Source organism: Lithobates pipiens, unplaced genomic scaffold, assembly GCF_037356315.1.
Source record: "Lithobates pipiens isolate NorthernLeopardFrog02 unplaced genomic scaffold, aLitPip1_a1.2 Scaffold_13, whole genome shotgun sequence".
In the NCBI taxonomy this organism is placed as follows: Eukaryota; Metazoa; Chordata; class Amphibia; order Anura; family Ranidae; genus Lithobates; species Lithobates pipiens.
Window position 1 is genome coordinate 126,651,628 of NW_027507718.1, and position 14,317 is coordinate 126,665,944.

Consider the following 14,317-nt stretch of genomic DNA (forward strand, 5'->3'; position numbering starts at 1 on the left):
CCTTAACAGCACCAGAATTGGTGCTAACACTTTGGTAAAGACTCGGGGTGCTGACGCCAGGCCAAAAGGGAGAGTTACAAACTGGTAGTGTTCTTCCCCAACTGCAAATTGCAGAAACCTCTGATGCCTGAGGCATATGGGTATATGCAAGTATGCGTCCTGGATATCCAGAGACGCCAGGAAGTCCCCCTGATGGAGTGCAGCGACCACGCAGTGAACTGATTCCATCCTGAACCTTTGTACTTTCACAAAGCAGTTGAGGGCTTTTAGGTCCAGGAATGGACGTACCCCTTCCTTTTTGGTACTACAAACAGATTGGAGTAGAATCCCTGAAACCTTTCCAGCTTCGGAACAGGCATTATCACCCTGCATAGGAGCAGTTCTTTTACTGCCCCTAACAGGGCTTCCCGGCAAGCCGGTAGTAAAGGTATGCTGGAGGAAGGAGTCCACCGGCGCCAGAAGTTGAGCATGGAGATTTTCAAGGGACAGATGCTTCCCGGCAATCTCTATAACCTTCAGAGGCCAGGGCGCAACGTTATGACGTCAGATCGGCCTGGTGGAGGTAAACATTGCCGGGGACTCGGCTGGAAAGGCCGAGATTGTTTATTTTTTTCTTTTGAACTTGGTCTTTCCTGCCTGGATAAAGAGGACCTATCACACACTATTCCTATTACAAGGGATGTTTACATTCCCTGTAATAGGAATAAAAGTGATAAAAAAAAAATGTTAAAGGGAAAGTGTAAAAATAAAATAAATTCAAATAAAGTAAACAATAAAAAAGAAAAAAATATTTTTTTAAAGCGTGACACGTTAGGTATCTATTTACTCTGCGTAACATCTTTCACATTTCTACAGAAAAATTGAGCTAACTTTACTGTTTTTTTTTTTTTTTTTTTTAATTCACAAAACCTTTTTTTTTTTTTTTTTTTAAACGTGTTTTGAAAAATCGCTGCGCAAATACCATGGGACATAAAAAGTTGCAACGCCGGGCATTGTATTCCCTAGGGTCTCTGCTAAAAAATATAGAATGTTTGGAGGTTTTGAGTAATTTTATAGAAAAAAAATTATGATTTTTACATGTAGGAGCGAAGTGCCAGAATTGGCCCAGATGGGAAGTGGTTAAAAACCTATATGCTGCATCATTTGTGTTATTGTGTAGTCTGATGAGGACTTTCACTGTCCACTAGGACAATTGCATTGTCGTTGATCAATGAGTATAAGAGAATGCTGCCTTGTGGGAAGTGGCTAATTTATATAGTATAACTGGGTCTTGTGGTCTTTGTGGGAAGGGTTGGAGCCTGTACCTACACATGTTTGCTGCTGTCAATCAAATGCTGTGAGGAGGGAGTTGGAGGCAGGGCCAAGCCATTCTGTGTATGTCTAAAGAGCACACAGCTCAGAAGCGAGCACACACATGTGCCCTAATAGGAAACTGCTTGCTATGTGGACACACAGAAGAAGAGGAGCAAAGATTGCCAGCGGGAGACCCTAAAACAGGAGTCTCTGTGCAAAACCATTGTACAGTGCTGGTAAGTATAACATGTTTATATTTGAAATAAAAAAAACAAAGGGAAATGCCTTTATTAAAACTTTAACCACATGCTGACCAGACACAAACCTGGTACATCAACAGTCTTCAAGTGGTTGTACCGGGATGATGCTTGCAGCTGCAGGCATTATCTCGTTACCATCCTCCTGCCCCTCCCACCAGAGAGACCCAAAAGAACCAGCCAGCGATAACTTCACTTCCAGGTTATCCAGATGTAAACAGCGCCATTTTTAAAAACTCAAAAGATTTTGAAAACACCAATCTTGTTTTTTTGAATGCTTTTAACCAGTTGCCAACTGGCCCACGTATATATACTGTGGGGTGGCGGCCTCTCTGCATGAAATCACTTACCTGTACGTGATTCGCACACGCGCGCCATTCTGGAGATGGTTTGATTTGATTCAGATCCAATCAATCATCAGGTGCAGGCCAAGAAATGATGTAATCTTCTCTACTGGAGTTCTTTCCGTATGCAGCATGAAAGAAAATACCATCTGCTTGAATACAAGCACTACACTGACACCAGATCAAATAGTTAGGCACATGTAACCCCTTTATCACCTCCCCTCCAGTTAACCCTTTTACTCCCTGTCAGTGTCATTAAGTACAGTGTACAGATATTTTACTGATCACTGTATTAGCGTCACTGGTGATGCTAGATAGAGTTAGCGGCAGTCCCAGATAGTGTCAGTGTACCCGCCATATATTCCATAATAAAGTTTTAACCCCCGGTCGCCCCCAGTTAATCCTTTCACTGCCCTGTCAGTGTCATTAGTACAGTGTACAGATCTTTTCTCTGATCACTGTATTAGTGTCACGGTTAACACAAGATAGCGTTAGCGTCAATCCCAGACAGCGTCAGATTGCCCATCACATATTCACTAATACATTTTACCCCTTTGGTTGCCAGTAACACTAACACACACTATACACCTCCATTGCTAGTATAGACTGAATGGACCAATATCTTTCACCAGATCAGAACTATACTAGCGTCCCCAATAATATAGCATTCCCAAAAACGCCACGACACCTGCCAGCACCTGGATTTAGCCCCTCTGCCGCCGCCCCCCCAACAAGTGCAGTGTCAGTAGATCACTGTCACTTTTGATACACAGTACACAAAACTGCAGCTTTAGCAGGGTCAGGCTCGATCCCTACTAGCAGGTACATTTTTTTTTGTAGCGGTTAAAACAGTCCTAGACAACCAGGTGCCTATAAATATATTGGCCAAAAAGTCCAAAGAAAGGTACACTAGTGAAGAGGCCTACAGGATGCTGAGCATAACAGATGAGAGTGATGGGGAGTCCTCACTGTCAGAATCAGGCTCCATATTCAAACCTGTAGAGAGCAGTGGCACCCTGACAGACAGTTCTGACGATGGAGTAGAGGTCCCTGCTAAAGTCGGGCATGCCCGACCCCATTGCCAGGTTGCTGAGGTGCTACAATCGCATGATTTCCATATACAACTGAGTGCTAGTACTAGTGCCGCTCTACCTTCTGGTGAGCTGGCAAGCACCAGCGGCCTAGTATATCCTGGTCGTAGACAAATCAGCACTGCACTAACACTTGGTGATGTGGTGAGTTCCATAAGTGCAGTTCAAGCTGGTACGGTTACTAGCACAAGTAATGTCCTGCAACCACTAAGAATTCAAAGACAGGCCTGTAGAACCCATAGTGCCCTTCCTGCTGCGTTTGCAAATCCTGAATGGGAGCCCACAAATTCTGCAGCATCTGTATTTCCCCCCATTCACTGGCCAACCTGGCATTCAGGTGAAAACAGCAGATTTTAACTCCCCTTGTTTTTTTTAGCTGTTTTTCACAGAAGAGCTGTACGAATCTATTGTGGAACAAAGCAATTTTTATGCCAAACAATTTATCGCTGCAAACCCAAATTTGATCCTTGCTAGACAATTTGCATGGAAACGTATTGCTGTTTTAGAATTTAAGTCTTTTCTGGTCTTTACCCTCAACATGGGAGTTACTAAAAAGAATGAGTTGCGGTCATATTGGTCCACTGACTCAATCCATTATATGATCATTGCAGAAGAGGGGGGAGAAATTATGAACAATGGGGACTGGAGGGTAACCAACCCCCGGGACTTTATCAACGGCACTAAGTATGATCAATCAATATTTAAAATCAATTATAAATTTTATTCAATGTACAAAAAACATTATTTGAAACAAGTGATTTTCATCTATTTTACATATACAGTACAAAATGCGGGTATACAGAAATAGGTATATGAGCCTCGAAGACTACATAAGTTACCACATTAGTGTATAATTCAAACTGCATTGTTTCTTTCTACATGTTTCGCTCAGATAGAGCTTCCTCAGGACAATTGCAGCGTATAATATTCTACAAAAGAACAAGATTGTATAAACAAATTAATTGATTTAAAAAAAGAAATACAATAAATATACATAAATAAGTTTTGTACATAGCAAAATCACAGAGGGTACAGAAAGTATTAACCGATGTAGGTCGACACATTCTGATCAAATGACTCTAGTGGTGGAGTTCCTTCCCAGACATCATGGATGGCTGGAAAGGAGCGCAACCACCACCCTACACGTAGAACATAAGGACATAATTAGCAAATCAATGTTGAATACCATAGTAATTTTCCGAACCGGGGGACACATTAACCCTTTATTTGGGTGGCGTCCCACATATTCATAATTGTAAGGTATGAGCTAATATCATTCTCCTCTAAAGAAAATGATAGCAGAATTGAGACCAAAAAACAAAAAAGGAAAGAAAAAAGAAAAAGTAAAATGAAATGAAATAACGATGACATTCTAACATACAGATATTATGCATGAGAAAAATTATAAAAAAGAAGTATCTGAAAAAAAATATATACTAATGTAAAATAGAAAAACAAGGCAGAACACAGCCTCTTACCCCATATGTCTAATAGATTGGAGTGCTTTGGAGTCGTGGCAGTTTGTCTAAATTGTGTATTGATTATTAGGATAAAGACCAATTGTCTTATTTTATTCTGTCATCAAATGAGCGGATCGCGGTGAGGGCACCATTAGGGATCTCCCAATCAACCCCCCTTTTAGGGATCTGCAGAAGCACAAGAAATAAATATGTAATGGGCCAGTTCGAATAAAACATCAGAATGGCCCAATCGATGCTCCAAACATACCTGATAGACCTGATAGGTTCTATCAGGTATGTTTGGAGCATCGATTGGGCCATTCTGATGTTTTATTCGAACTGGCCCATTACATATTTATTTCTTGTGCTTCTGCAGATCCCTAAAAGGGGGGTTGATTGGGAGATCCCTAATGGTGCCCTCACCGCGATCCGCTCATTTGATGACAGAATAAAATAAGACAATTGGTCTTTATCCTAATAATCAATACACAATTTAGACAAACTGCCACGACTCCAAAGCACTCCAATCTATTAGACCTATGGGGTAAGAGGCTGTGTTCTGCCTTGTTTTTCTATTTTACATTAGTATATATATTTTTTCAGATACTTCTTTTTTATAATTTTTCTCATGCATAATATCTGTATGTTAGAATGTCATCGTTATTTCATTTCATTTTACTTTTTCTTTTTTCTTTCCTTTTTTGTTTTTTGGTCTCAATTCTGCTATCATTTTCTTTAGAGGAGAATGATATTAGCTCATACCTTACAATTATGAATATGTGGGACGCCACCCAAATAAAGGGTTAATGTGTCCCCCGGTTCGGAAAATTACTATGGTATTCAACATTGATTTGCTAATTATGTCCTTATGTTCTACGTGTAGGGTGGTGGTTGCGCTCCTTTCCAGCCATCCATGATGTCTGGGAAGGAACTCCACCACTAGAGTCATTTGATCAGAATGTGTCGACCTACATCGGTTAATACTTTCTGTACCCTCTGTGATTTTGCTATGTACAAAACGTATTTATGTATATTTATTGTATTTCTTTTTTAAATCAATTAATTTGTTTATACAATCTTGTTCTTTTGTAGAATATTATACGCTGCAATTGTCCTGAGGAAGCTCTATCTGAGCGAAACATGTAGAAAGAAACAATGCAGTTTGAATTATACACTAATGTGGTAACTTATGTAGTCTTCGAGGCTCATATACCTATTTCTGTATACCCGCATTTTGTACTGTATATGTAAAATAGATGAAAATCACTTGTTTCAAATAATGTTTTTTGTACATTGAATAAAATTTATAATTGATTTTAAATATTGATTGATCATACTTAGTGCCGTTGATAAAGTCCCGGGGTTGGTTACCCTCCAGTCCCCATTGTTCATAATTTCTTCCCCCCTCTTCTGCAATGATTCTTAACTGGGATGTGGCACTTTTTTCATTATTTAGATTAATATGACCTCCAGCCTTGTCGTATATACATCCTTTTGTCTCAATCCATTATATGCCCGTGTTCTCTGCTGCCAGGACAAATCTTGCGGCTTATGCACTTCAACAACAATGAACTCAGGTGACCCTGGATATGATCGGCTCCACAAAATTCAGCCCCTCGTAAATCACTTGAACCAAAAATTTGCAACCTTGTATACGCCCCAACAAGCTGTCTTCTTAGAGTCCCTGATTAAGTTTTCTGGCTGCCTTGCTTTCAAACAGATTCTCCCCAGCAAGCATGCCAGATATGGGGTCAAAATGTATAAGCTCTGTGAAAGGGCAACAGGCTATACATGTCATTTCCTGATTTATGAGGGAAAAGACAGCAGCGTGGAACCCTGTGACTGCCCAGACTACATAGGGAGCAGTGGCAAGATTGTTTGGGAGTCAGTGTCACCCTTACTTGAAAAAGGGTACATGTACAATTATTACACAAGCATGACACTTTTTAGACACCTTTTTTACATTTGGAATTGGTGCATGTGGCACCATGAGACCTAATCTCCAGGCTTCCCCCAATGTCTTTTAAATTCCCCACTTAGACAGGGGGAGACAGCCTGCTTGAAATGTAATTAACTGCTTGCAGTGACGAACAAACTGAGCATTTTCCTTCTGTCTTCCATTCACCCAGATACGACAGTCCAAACTGTAACAGTGACTGGTGTTGTTGAGAAGCCCCACTGTGTCCACCACTACAACCTTAACATGGGAGAGGTAGACTTCAACGACCAGATGATGGGGCCGTACTTAGTTTCCTGTAAGGCCAGACGCTGGTACACAAAAGTGTCTATATAATTATTCCAATTGACTCTGTTGCTTATGTACTATACAAGACATGGAAGACATGGACCCTTCCTAAAATTCCAGACCGAATTAATAACAGCCCTTTTGTATCCAGAAGGTGCTGTGGCCCAATTTCCCAATCCAGATGCAATGAGCCTGCTGCATGAAAGGCATTTTCCGAATGTCCTCCCTGGTACCCATACCCAAAAGAGCACCCCAAAAAAAATGTTGTGTCCTGTAGCAAATGCGGATATAGGCATGGCACCCGCTATTTTTGTCCCTTCTGTTCTGGCCAACCTTGTCTCTGCATTCAGGACTGTTTCCATCGCTACCACACACTAGTGGATTATTAGTATAGTGTACAGCACCACACAGTCTAGGGCACACATTCACACAGGGTCTCGAAAGATATTAGATAGTTAGGAAACTGAATATTTCATTTTGAGAGACCCTAGCCTGGAACGTATTATGTTTTTATAGTTACCAAAAGTGTACATTTAAAAAAAAAAAAAAAAAAACATAAAAAAAATTACTAAAAAAATAGTTGTAGTTTTTTACAGTTTATTGACGCGTACACACGATCTGACTTTCTGGCTGACTTGGTCCAGTGGACTGGAATCCGTCGGACAATTCGATCGGTGTGGGCTCCGTCTGACTTTTTCTTCCCAAAAGTCAGATGGACCCAGAAATAGAACGTTTTAAATCTTGGTCCGCCGGACCCAGTTCCTATCGGGAAGCCCGTTCATCTGTATGCTGTTTCGATGGACCAAATACGACGAAAGGGCAGCTACAGCACCTGCCCATGAGAATGTTTTCAGCGCGATCCAATCGCACTGGTTCTAAGCGACAGGGTACTGTACATCTCGCGCTCGCTGCAATAGGAAAAACTAATTTTCCTATCACAGCAAGCGCCAGAGGGAATGCCCCTCCAGGGGCATACCAGGCCCTTAGGTCTGGTATGGATTTTAAGGGGAACCCCCTACGCCGAAAAAACAGAGTGGGGTCTTCCCCAAAATCCATACCAGACCCTTATCCAAGCACGCAGCCGGCCGGTCAGGAAAGGGGGTGGGGGCATGCGAGCGCCCCCCCTCCTGAACCGTAACAGACTGCATGCCCTCAACATGGGGAGGTGGGTGCTTTGGGGAAGGGGGGCGCCCTGCAGCCCCCCCTACCCCAAAGCACCTTGTCCCCATGTTGATGAGGACAAGGGCCTCTTTCCGACAACCCTGGCCATTGGTTGGCGGGGTCTGTGGACGGGGGCTTATCGTAATCCGGAGCCCCCTTTAATAAGGGGCCCCCAGATCCCGAGCCACCACCCTATGTTAATAAGTATGGGGTACATCGTACCCCTACCCATTTACCTGGGGGAAAAAGTGCTTCTCCTGCTCTCTGGCCTCTTCTCCCGCTCTTCTGCCGGGCTCCTCCGCTATCTTCTGCTCTTTTGCTAGCGGTGGCCCAGCTTTCTCCGTCATCGTCGCCGGATTCCAATAAGCCCCCCACACGCAGACCTCGACAACCAATGGCCAGGGTTGTCGGGAAGAGGCCCTTGTCCTCATCGATATGGGAACAAGGTGCTTTGGGGTGGGGGGGTGCATGGCGCCCCCCTTCCCCAAAGCACCCACCCACCCATGTTGAGTGCATGCTGCCTGGTATGGTTTAGGAGGGGAGGGTGCTCGCTCGTCCCCACCCCCTTTCCTGACCGGCCAGGCTGCGTGCTCAGATAAGGGACTGGTATCTTTGGGGAGACCCGCTGTTTTTTTCAGCATAGGGTTTCCCCTTAAAATCCATACCAGGCGATGGGGCTTGCAAGGTGTAAATCTTTCCGAAAGCTGCGAGATTGACTTCTCTTTCTAGTCCCGTCATACCTGGAGTCACGTTCAAAATGAACGGACTTTAGTCCATGTGTGGGCAAGTCCGTTCATTTTGAAAGTCCGTCGGAAGATCCGTCGGGAAGTCCGTCAGACCTAATCTGCCAGAAAGTCCGTTCATGTGTGCACAAGTCTGCCAGTTCGGAAAGTCCGTCGGACCTCTGCTAAAAGTGTTTCGGGAAGACCGTCGGACCTTTGTCCGTCAAAGTCTGGTCGTGTGTATGTGGCATTACTGTACTGTATACTATACTGCTATACTGTAATGTTTTATTGTTATTGTGTTTTGATGTTAACCATTGTTTGCTTTGCAGGTAGACCATTCAGCACTGATCTGTTTATTCTGACAACAACATGATTTGCTTTCAGCATACAGTGACTACAGCACGGAAGGAGGTGATTTCACCACCTCAGTTAAAAAAACTAAAAAAAGCATAGAGGAATCCGGATCTCTCTTGCAAATCTGGTCCTGCCACCTTTTTCCAGTTGTTTTGGACGGACCCAAAAATTCACAGACCGCAAGCTTCCAAAGGACCCTGCGTTCTTCCTTCAGCACCACCATCTTTTTGCAAGCAAGGTCTACAGACGATCTATTCTACTTCTGCTTACAGTGGCAATGAGCTGCATCCCCCTTTTTTAGAAGCAGACACAGTCACCGTCTAAAGCCGTCTGGTTAAAAAAGTGGCTGAAATCAATGAAATGGAGGACCTGGTGGCCACGAAAAGGGGTCTCCGGGAGAAATTTCTTAAAAAATGGTTCTACTGGCACAAATTTGTTTACTCTGAGAAGTACAGGGAGCTCATCTCCCCTATGATTCAGCATATATTTTTTTTCACTTTTCTTGGCAGAGATTTGTTTATCCACATTCATTGATGTGAATGGAGGAATCTGTTATTGCGTGGGCATACTGCACACTTTTTCTGGCAGAGATTTCTTCATCCGCATCAATCATTGTGAATGGAGGAATTTGTTAGGTTCCCTTTTTTCGTTCAGCCCACAGGCTACATGAAAAAAAAATTACAATATATGCCCAACAAGGACCAGCAACGCACTGGTACGTCGCTGGACTTCGAGTGGTTATGCCGGGATGATGTCTGCAGGGTTTAGGCTTCATCTTGGTATTGTTTTTATCTTTCAGCTGGCGGTCGGCTTTCATGTAGAAGCAATCCTAGTGGCTAATCAGCCGTTAGACTGCTTTTACAAGCAGTGGAAGGAGACGTTCCCCCCCCAATCATCTGTATGGCCTAAGAAACCGAAAGCTACGAGACGGATATAAACAGTGTCATTTCAAAATTGGAAAAGCATCTGTTCACACAGATCTTAGTGTGTATTCAGATGCTTTATGGGCAGAGGAGAGATCTAGACTAGAGTCTAATGCTGCGTACACACGACTGGACTTTTCGAGGGACTAGATCCGACAGACTTTCGACGGAGTTCTGACAGAGTTTTGATGGACTTTCCGAATGAACGGACTTGGCCACACACAATCACACCAAAGTCAGACGGATTCGAACGTGATGACGTACGACTGGACTAGAATAAGGAAGTTCATAGCCAGTAGCCAATTGCTGCCCTCCCGTTGGTTTTTGTCCGTCGGACTAGCATACACACAAGCGGATTTCTCAGTAGGAACTGGGTCCGGCAGAGTTCTGTCGGAAAAATTTGAAACATGTTCCATTTCTAAAGTCTGTCAGACTTTTGCAAATCAAAAGTCCGCTGCAGCCCACACACGATCGAATGGTCTGCTGGAATCATTCTGTCGGACTTTTGATGTTGAAAAGTCCGGTCGTGTGTACACGGCATAACGGAGCCCAAATATTTTTTTTTTTAAAGTCACTACCATTTTCTATCATAGGGGATATTTACATTGAACAATAAAAGTGATAAAAAAAAAATGAAAGGCACAGTCTAAAAAAAAAAAAAAAAAGCAAAAAAAAAAATTAAAGAACCCTTGTCCCCCCCATACTCGCACACAAAGGTGAATGCAAGCATTGGTCTCATGTCGTATGTAAACAGCAATTGAACCCTTCATGTGTGGTATCACCATGAACGTCAGATTAAGGGCAGTGATTCTAGCACTAGACCTCCTCTGTAAATCTAAAGTGTTAATCTCTAAAAGCTTTTAACGTGGTTGTAAACCCTCTATCCCAACTTCAGCTCATTTTGATCCTTATTAATAAAGCTACTAATAGCTGCCTGTAATGCCCCGTACACACGAGAGGACTTAAATCCGAAGGAGTTTCCGACGGAGTTCCGCTGGAGTTCCGCCGGAGTTCCGACAGAGTTCCGACGCAACGGACTTGCCTACACACGATCCCACTAAAGTCCGCCCGTCTGGTCCGCGGTGACGTACACCAGGTCCGACGAGACTATAAAACGGAAGTTCAATACCAAGTGCGCCACCCTTTGGGCTCCTTCTGCTAATTTCGTGTTTATCTCGTGTTAGTAGAAGTTTGGTGAGAGACGATTCGCGGTTTTCAGACTCGTATTTTCCAGAACGTTTTTCACTGCTTTTCAGTTTGTGCTTGTGAGGTTTGTATCTGTTTTTTAGTGCGTGTAGTCAGTTCGTGTCTGTATTTTGCAGTGCGATCTAACTGCGCTCGCTGACTTTCAGCTCGCTCTTCACAGGCCTTGCTGTTCTTCAGTGACGTCTGTTAAGTTCGCTCTGACAATCCGACCGTTTTGAAGCCATGTTGCGTGTACGTACTCGTCGTCGAGTTCGTGCTTTGCTTGCGCTTGGTGTTGTAGTTCATTCTGCAACCCAAGAACAGTCCGTGGACGGGGTGTTGAGGAGTTCATGGACGAAGAATTGGTTGCTCCAGCGTGACCAGTTCTCGCACATGCCTTTGCTTCGTGAGATCCGGGAGAATAATCCTGATGATTTCAGGAATTATCTCCGGATGACGGACCCCGTTTTTCACCGTCTGCTGGCTTTGCTGACCCCTTATATCAGCAGGCAGGATACCTGCATGCGGCAAGCCATCACTCCGGAGCAGAGGCTCGTCGCCACGTTGCGCTACTTGGCGACAGGGAGAAGCCTTCAGGACCTGAAGTTCTCGACAGGCATCTCCCCCCAGGCTCTGGGGATCATTATCCCAGAGACCTGTTCTGCCATTATACAGGTCCTGCAGGAGGACTATATTAAGGTAAGATTTAGCATTTAACATCACATTTTATTGTCTTTAATGTTTGCTAATGCCTTGTATTTCTTTCCTCAATCTCTAATTACCATGATTGCAATATGCTGTGAATGTCCCCTTTGTCCTCATGCATGCTGCAATCTTTTAATGCTCCTTTTTAGTTTTTCATGCATATTTGCCTTCATTAAACCTCACCAACATGCTATGGTAGGCCCATATCCACCTAGTCTAGTCACTTAAAATGTCTGTCTTTTGTCAGCTCCATTCTATTGCTTTATCCTAAAACCAAACATTTTAAAGATTATTCCAAATGGTCTGTGTCCCCTTAACTGAATCCCCCCCCCCCTTAATAGTATCCCAAATGGTCTGTGTGTCCTTTAACTGGATCCCCCCCCCACACTTAATATAATTCCAACGAGTTTGTGTGTCCTTAAATTAATGTTGAATTATATATTGTATTTTTAACACACTTCAACCCTGGAATGATTTTCCCCCCTTCCTGACCTTCATCACTTTTTTGGGTGATTTGGCAGTGCGTTGTTTGAATTGACAATTGTGCGTCCTTGTAACATGGCTCCTCCTAGTAAATTATCTTCATTTTATTAGCACAAAGAGATTTTGTATTTGGTTGTCTTTGATCACCTCTGCTTTTTTATTTTTGGTGATTAACCACCAACAAACCCAAAATGCATTTTTCCAAATATGCATTTTTTTCTCACTTTTCGCTCTAAAGAAAGATAGGCCCAAAAATATATCACCATGATTTTTTTGGACATCATTTGATGCTGATACGTATTCTTTTAGTAAACAAAAATGTGTTAAAATGAATCACAATTTAAAAGCGTTTCTTGATTGTTTTGGGCAAACGTTCTCTCGTTTCGTAAATATGGTCTATTTTGCTGGCATTTGTAAAATCTTGCCATTTTTGAAAATAGTAATGGCGTTGCTAACCGTTTTTGTTTTTTTGTTTTTTTTCTGGTGACTGCCACATTATGGCGGACACATTGGCCAATTTCCATACATTTTTGTGACCATTGTCATTAATACAGTGATCAATGCTGTAAAAAATTGTCTTGATTACTGTAAAAATGTCACATGCAGTGAAGGTGTTTTATTAAGCACAAGGGGGCCAAGGAATGGTTTAAAGTGTGTTCTGGGTGAGTGTTTTTCTTAACTGTCTGGGGGATGGGCTAGCAGTGACATGACCCTGATCACTGCTCCCAATGACAGGGAGCAGACGATCGGTGTCATGTGACTAGGCAGAAGCGTGAAATAAAGTTTGTGTTGTAATGTACAATGATTAATGTGCAAAAGTACTTATTTTGTTTTTTTCTGCTTTGCCTCCCCAGTTTCCTTCATCGCCACAGGAATGGCAGACTGTGGCATCCCATTTTGCCACCCGTTGGGACTTTCCAAACTGCGGTGGTGCGATAGATGGGAAGCACGTCCACATTGTGCCACCACCCCATTCGGGGTCATACTTTTATAATTACAAGGGGTTTCACAGTATTGTGTTAATGGCGGTGGTGTCGGCACAGTATGAATTCCTGTATGTGGACGTGGGGAAGAATGGCCGGATGTCGGATGGAGGAGTCTTTGCTCAGACGGAGTTCTACCGCCGTCTACAGACAGGTGGCCTGGGATTGCCACCTGATTCGGAGAATGTGGAGGAACTACCCTTCGTGTTCATCGCTGATGAGGCTTTTGCTCTGGACGACCACATCATGAGGCCATTCCCCCAAAGAGCCCTCACCCCGGAGAGGAGGGTTTTCAACTACCGGCTGGCCAGAGCGAGAAGAGTTGTTGAAAATGCATTTGGAATAATGGCCAGCCGGTTCCGTGTTTTTCTGACTGCTATAAACCTAGCGGAATACAAACTTAACTATGTCGTACTTACGTGCTGCATTTTGCACAATTTTTTACATAAATACTCAACTACTTATTTATCCACAATAATGCCGGAGGCTGGAGTTGGTCCAGAATCACTCACAGGCCTGGATACTGGCCGTACTGGCTTGGCCCCCCAAAGTGCACGTGAAGTTCGCGAAAGATATGTGACTTATTTTAACGGTAGGGGGGCCATTGCAATGCCACACAATATTTAATTTTTAAAAAGAGGAAAATAATAAAAGAACCTCAAATCTGAAATGTGTTTTCTTGCTTGCTTTTGGTTTGTGCTGTCTCCTATGTTATCCTAGTGCACTTGTAGTGCCAAGTGTATTTTCATTAAATTCAATAAGGCCCATTGTCACTGGATACACAAAATCCCTTTTCCCAAACTGGTATTAAGCATTGAAAGAATACGCCACACATTCTTGATTATTCAAAATTTTAATTTGGCCACATTCACATGTGCCATTGAATATTTAGTGATGTAATTTTTTTTTGGGGTTTACTTAACTTTCTTTGCCAAACATTTTTTAGTTTCCTTTTTTTCCCCATTTTTTAAAAACATTTTTTTTTTTTTTTGTGGTTTTTATTTTTCTATAAAAAATATGAAAAATGTATAACAACAATCAGCCACAATCGTAAAAATTTGGGAAGTAACAATCTTTGAACTAAAACAAGGGAAATGAAGAACATGAT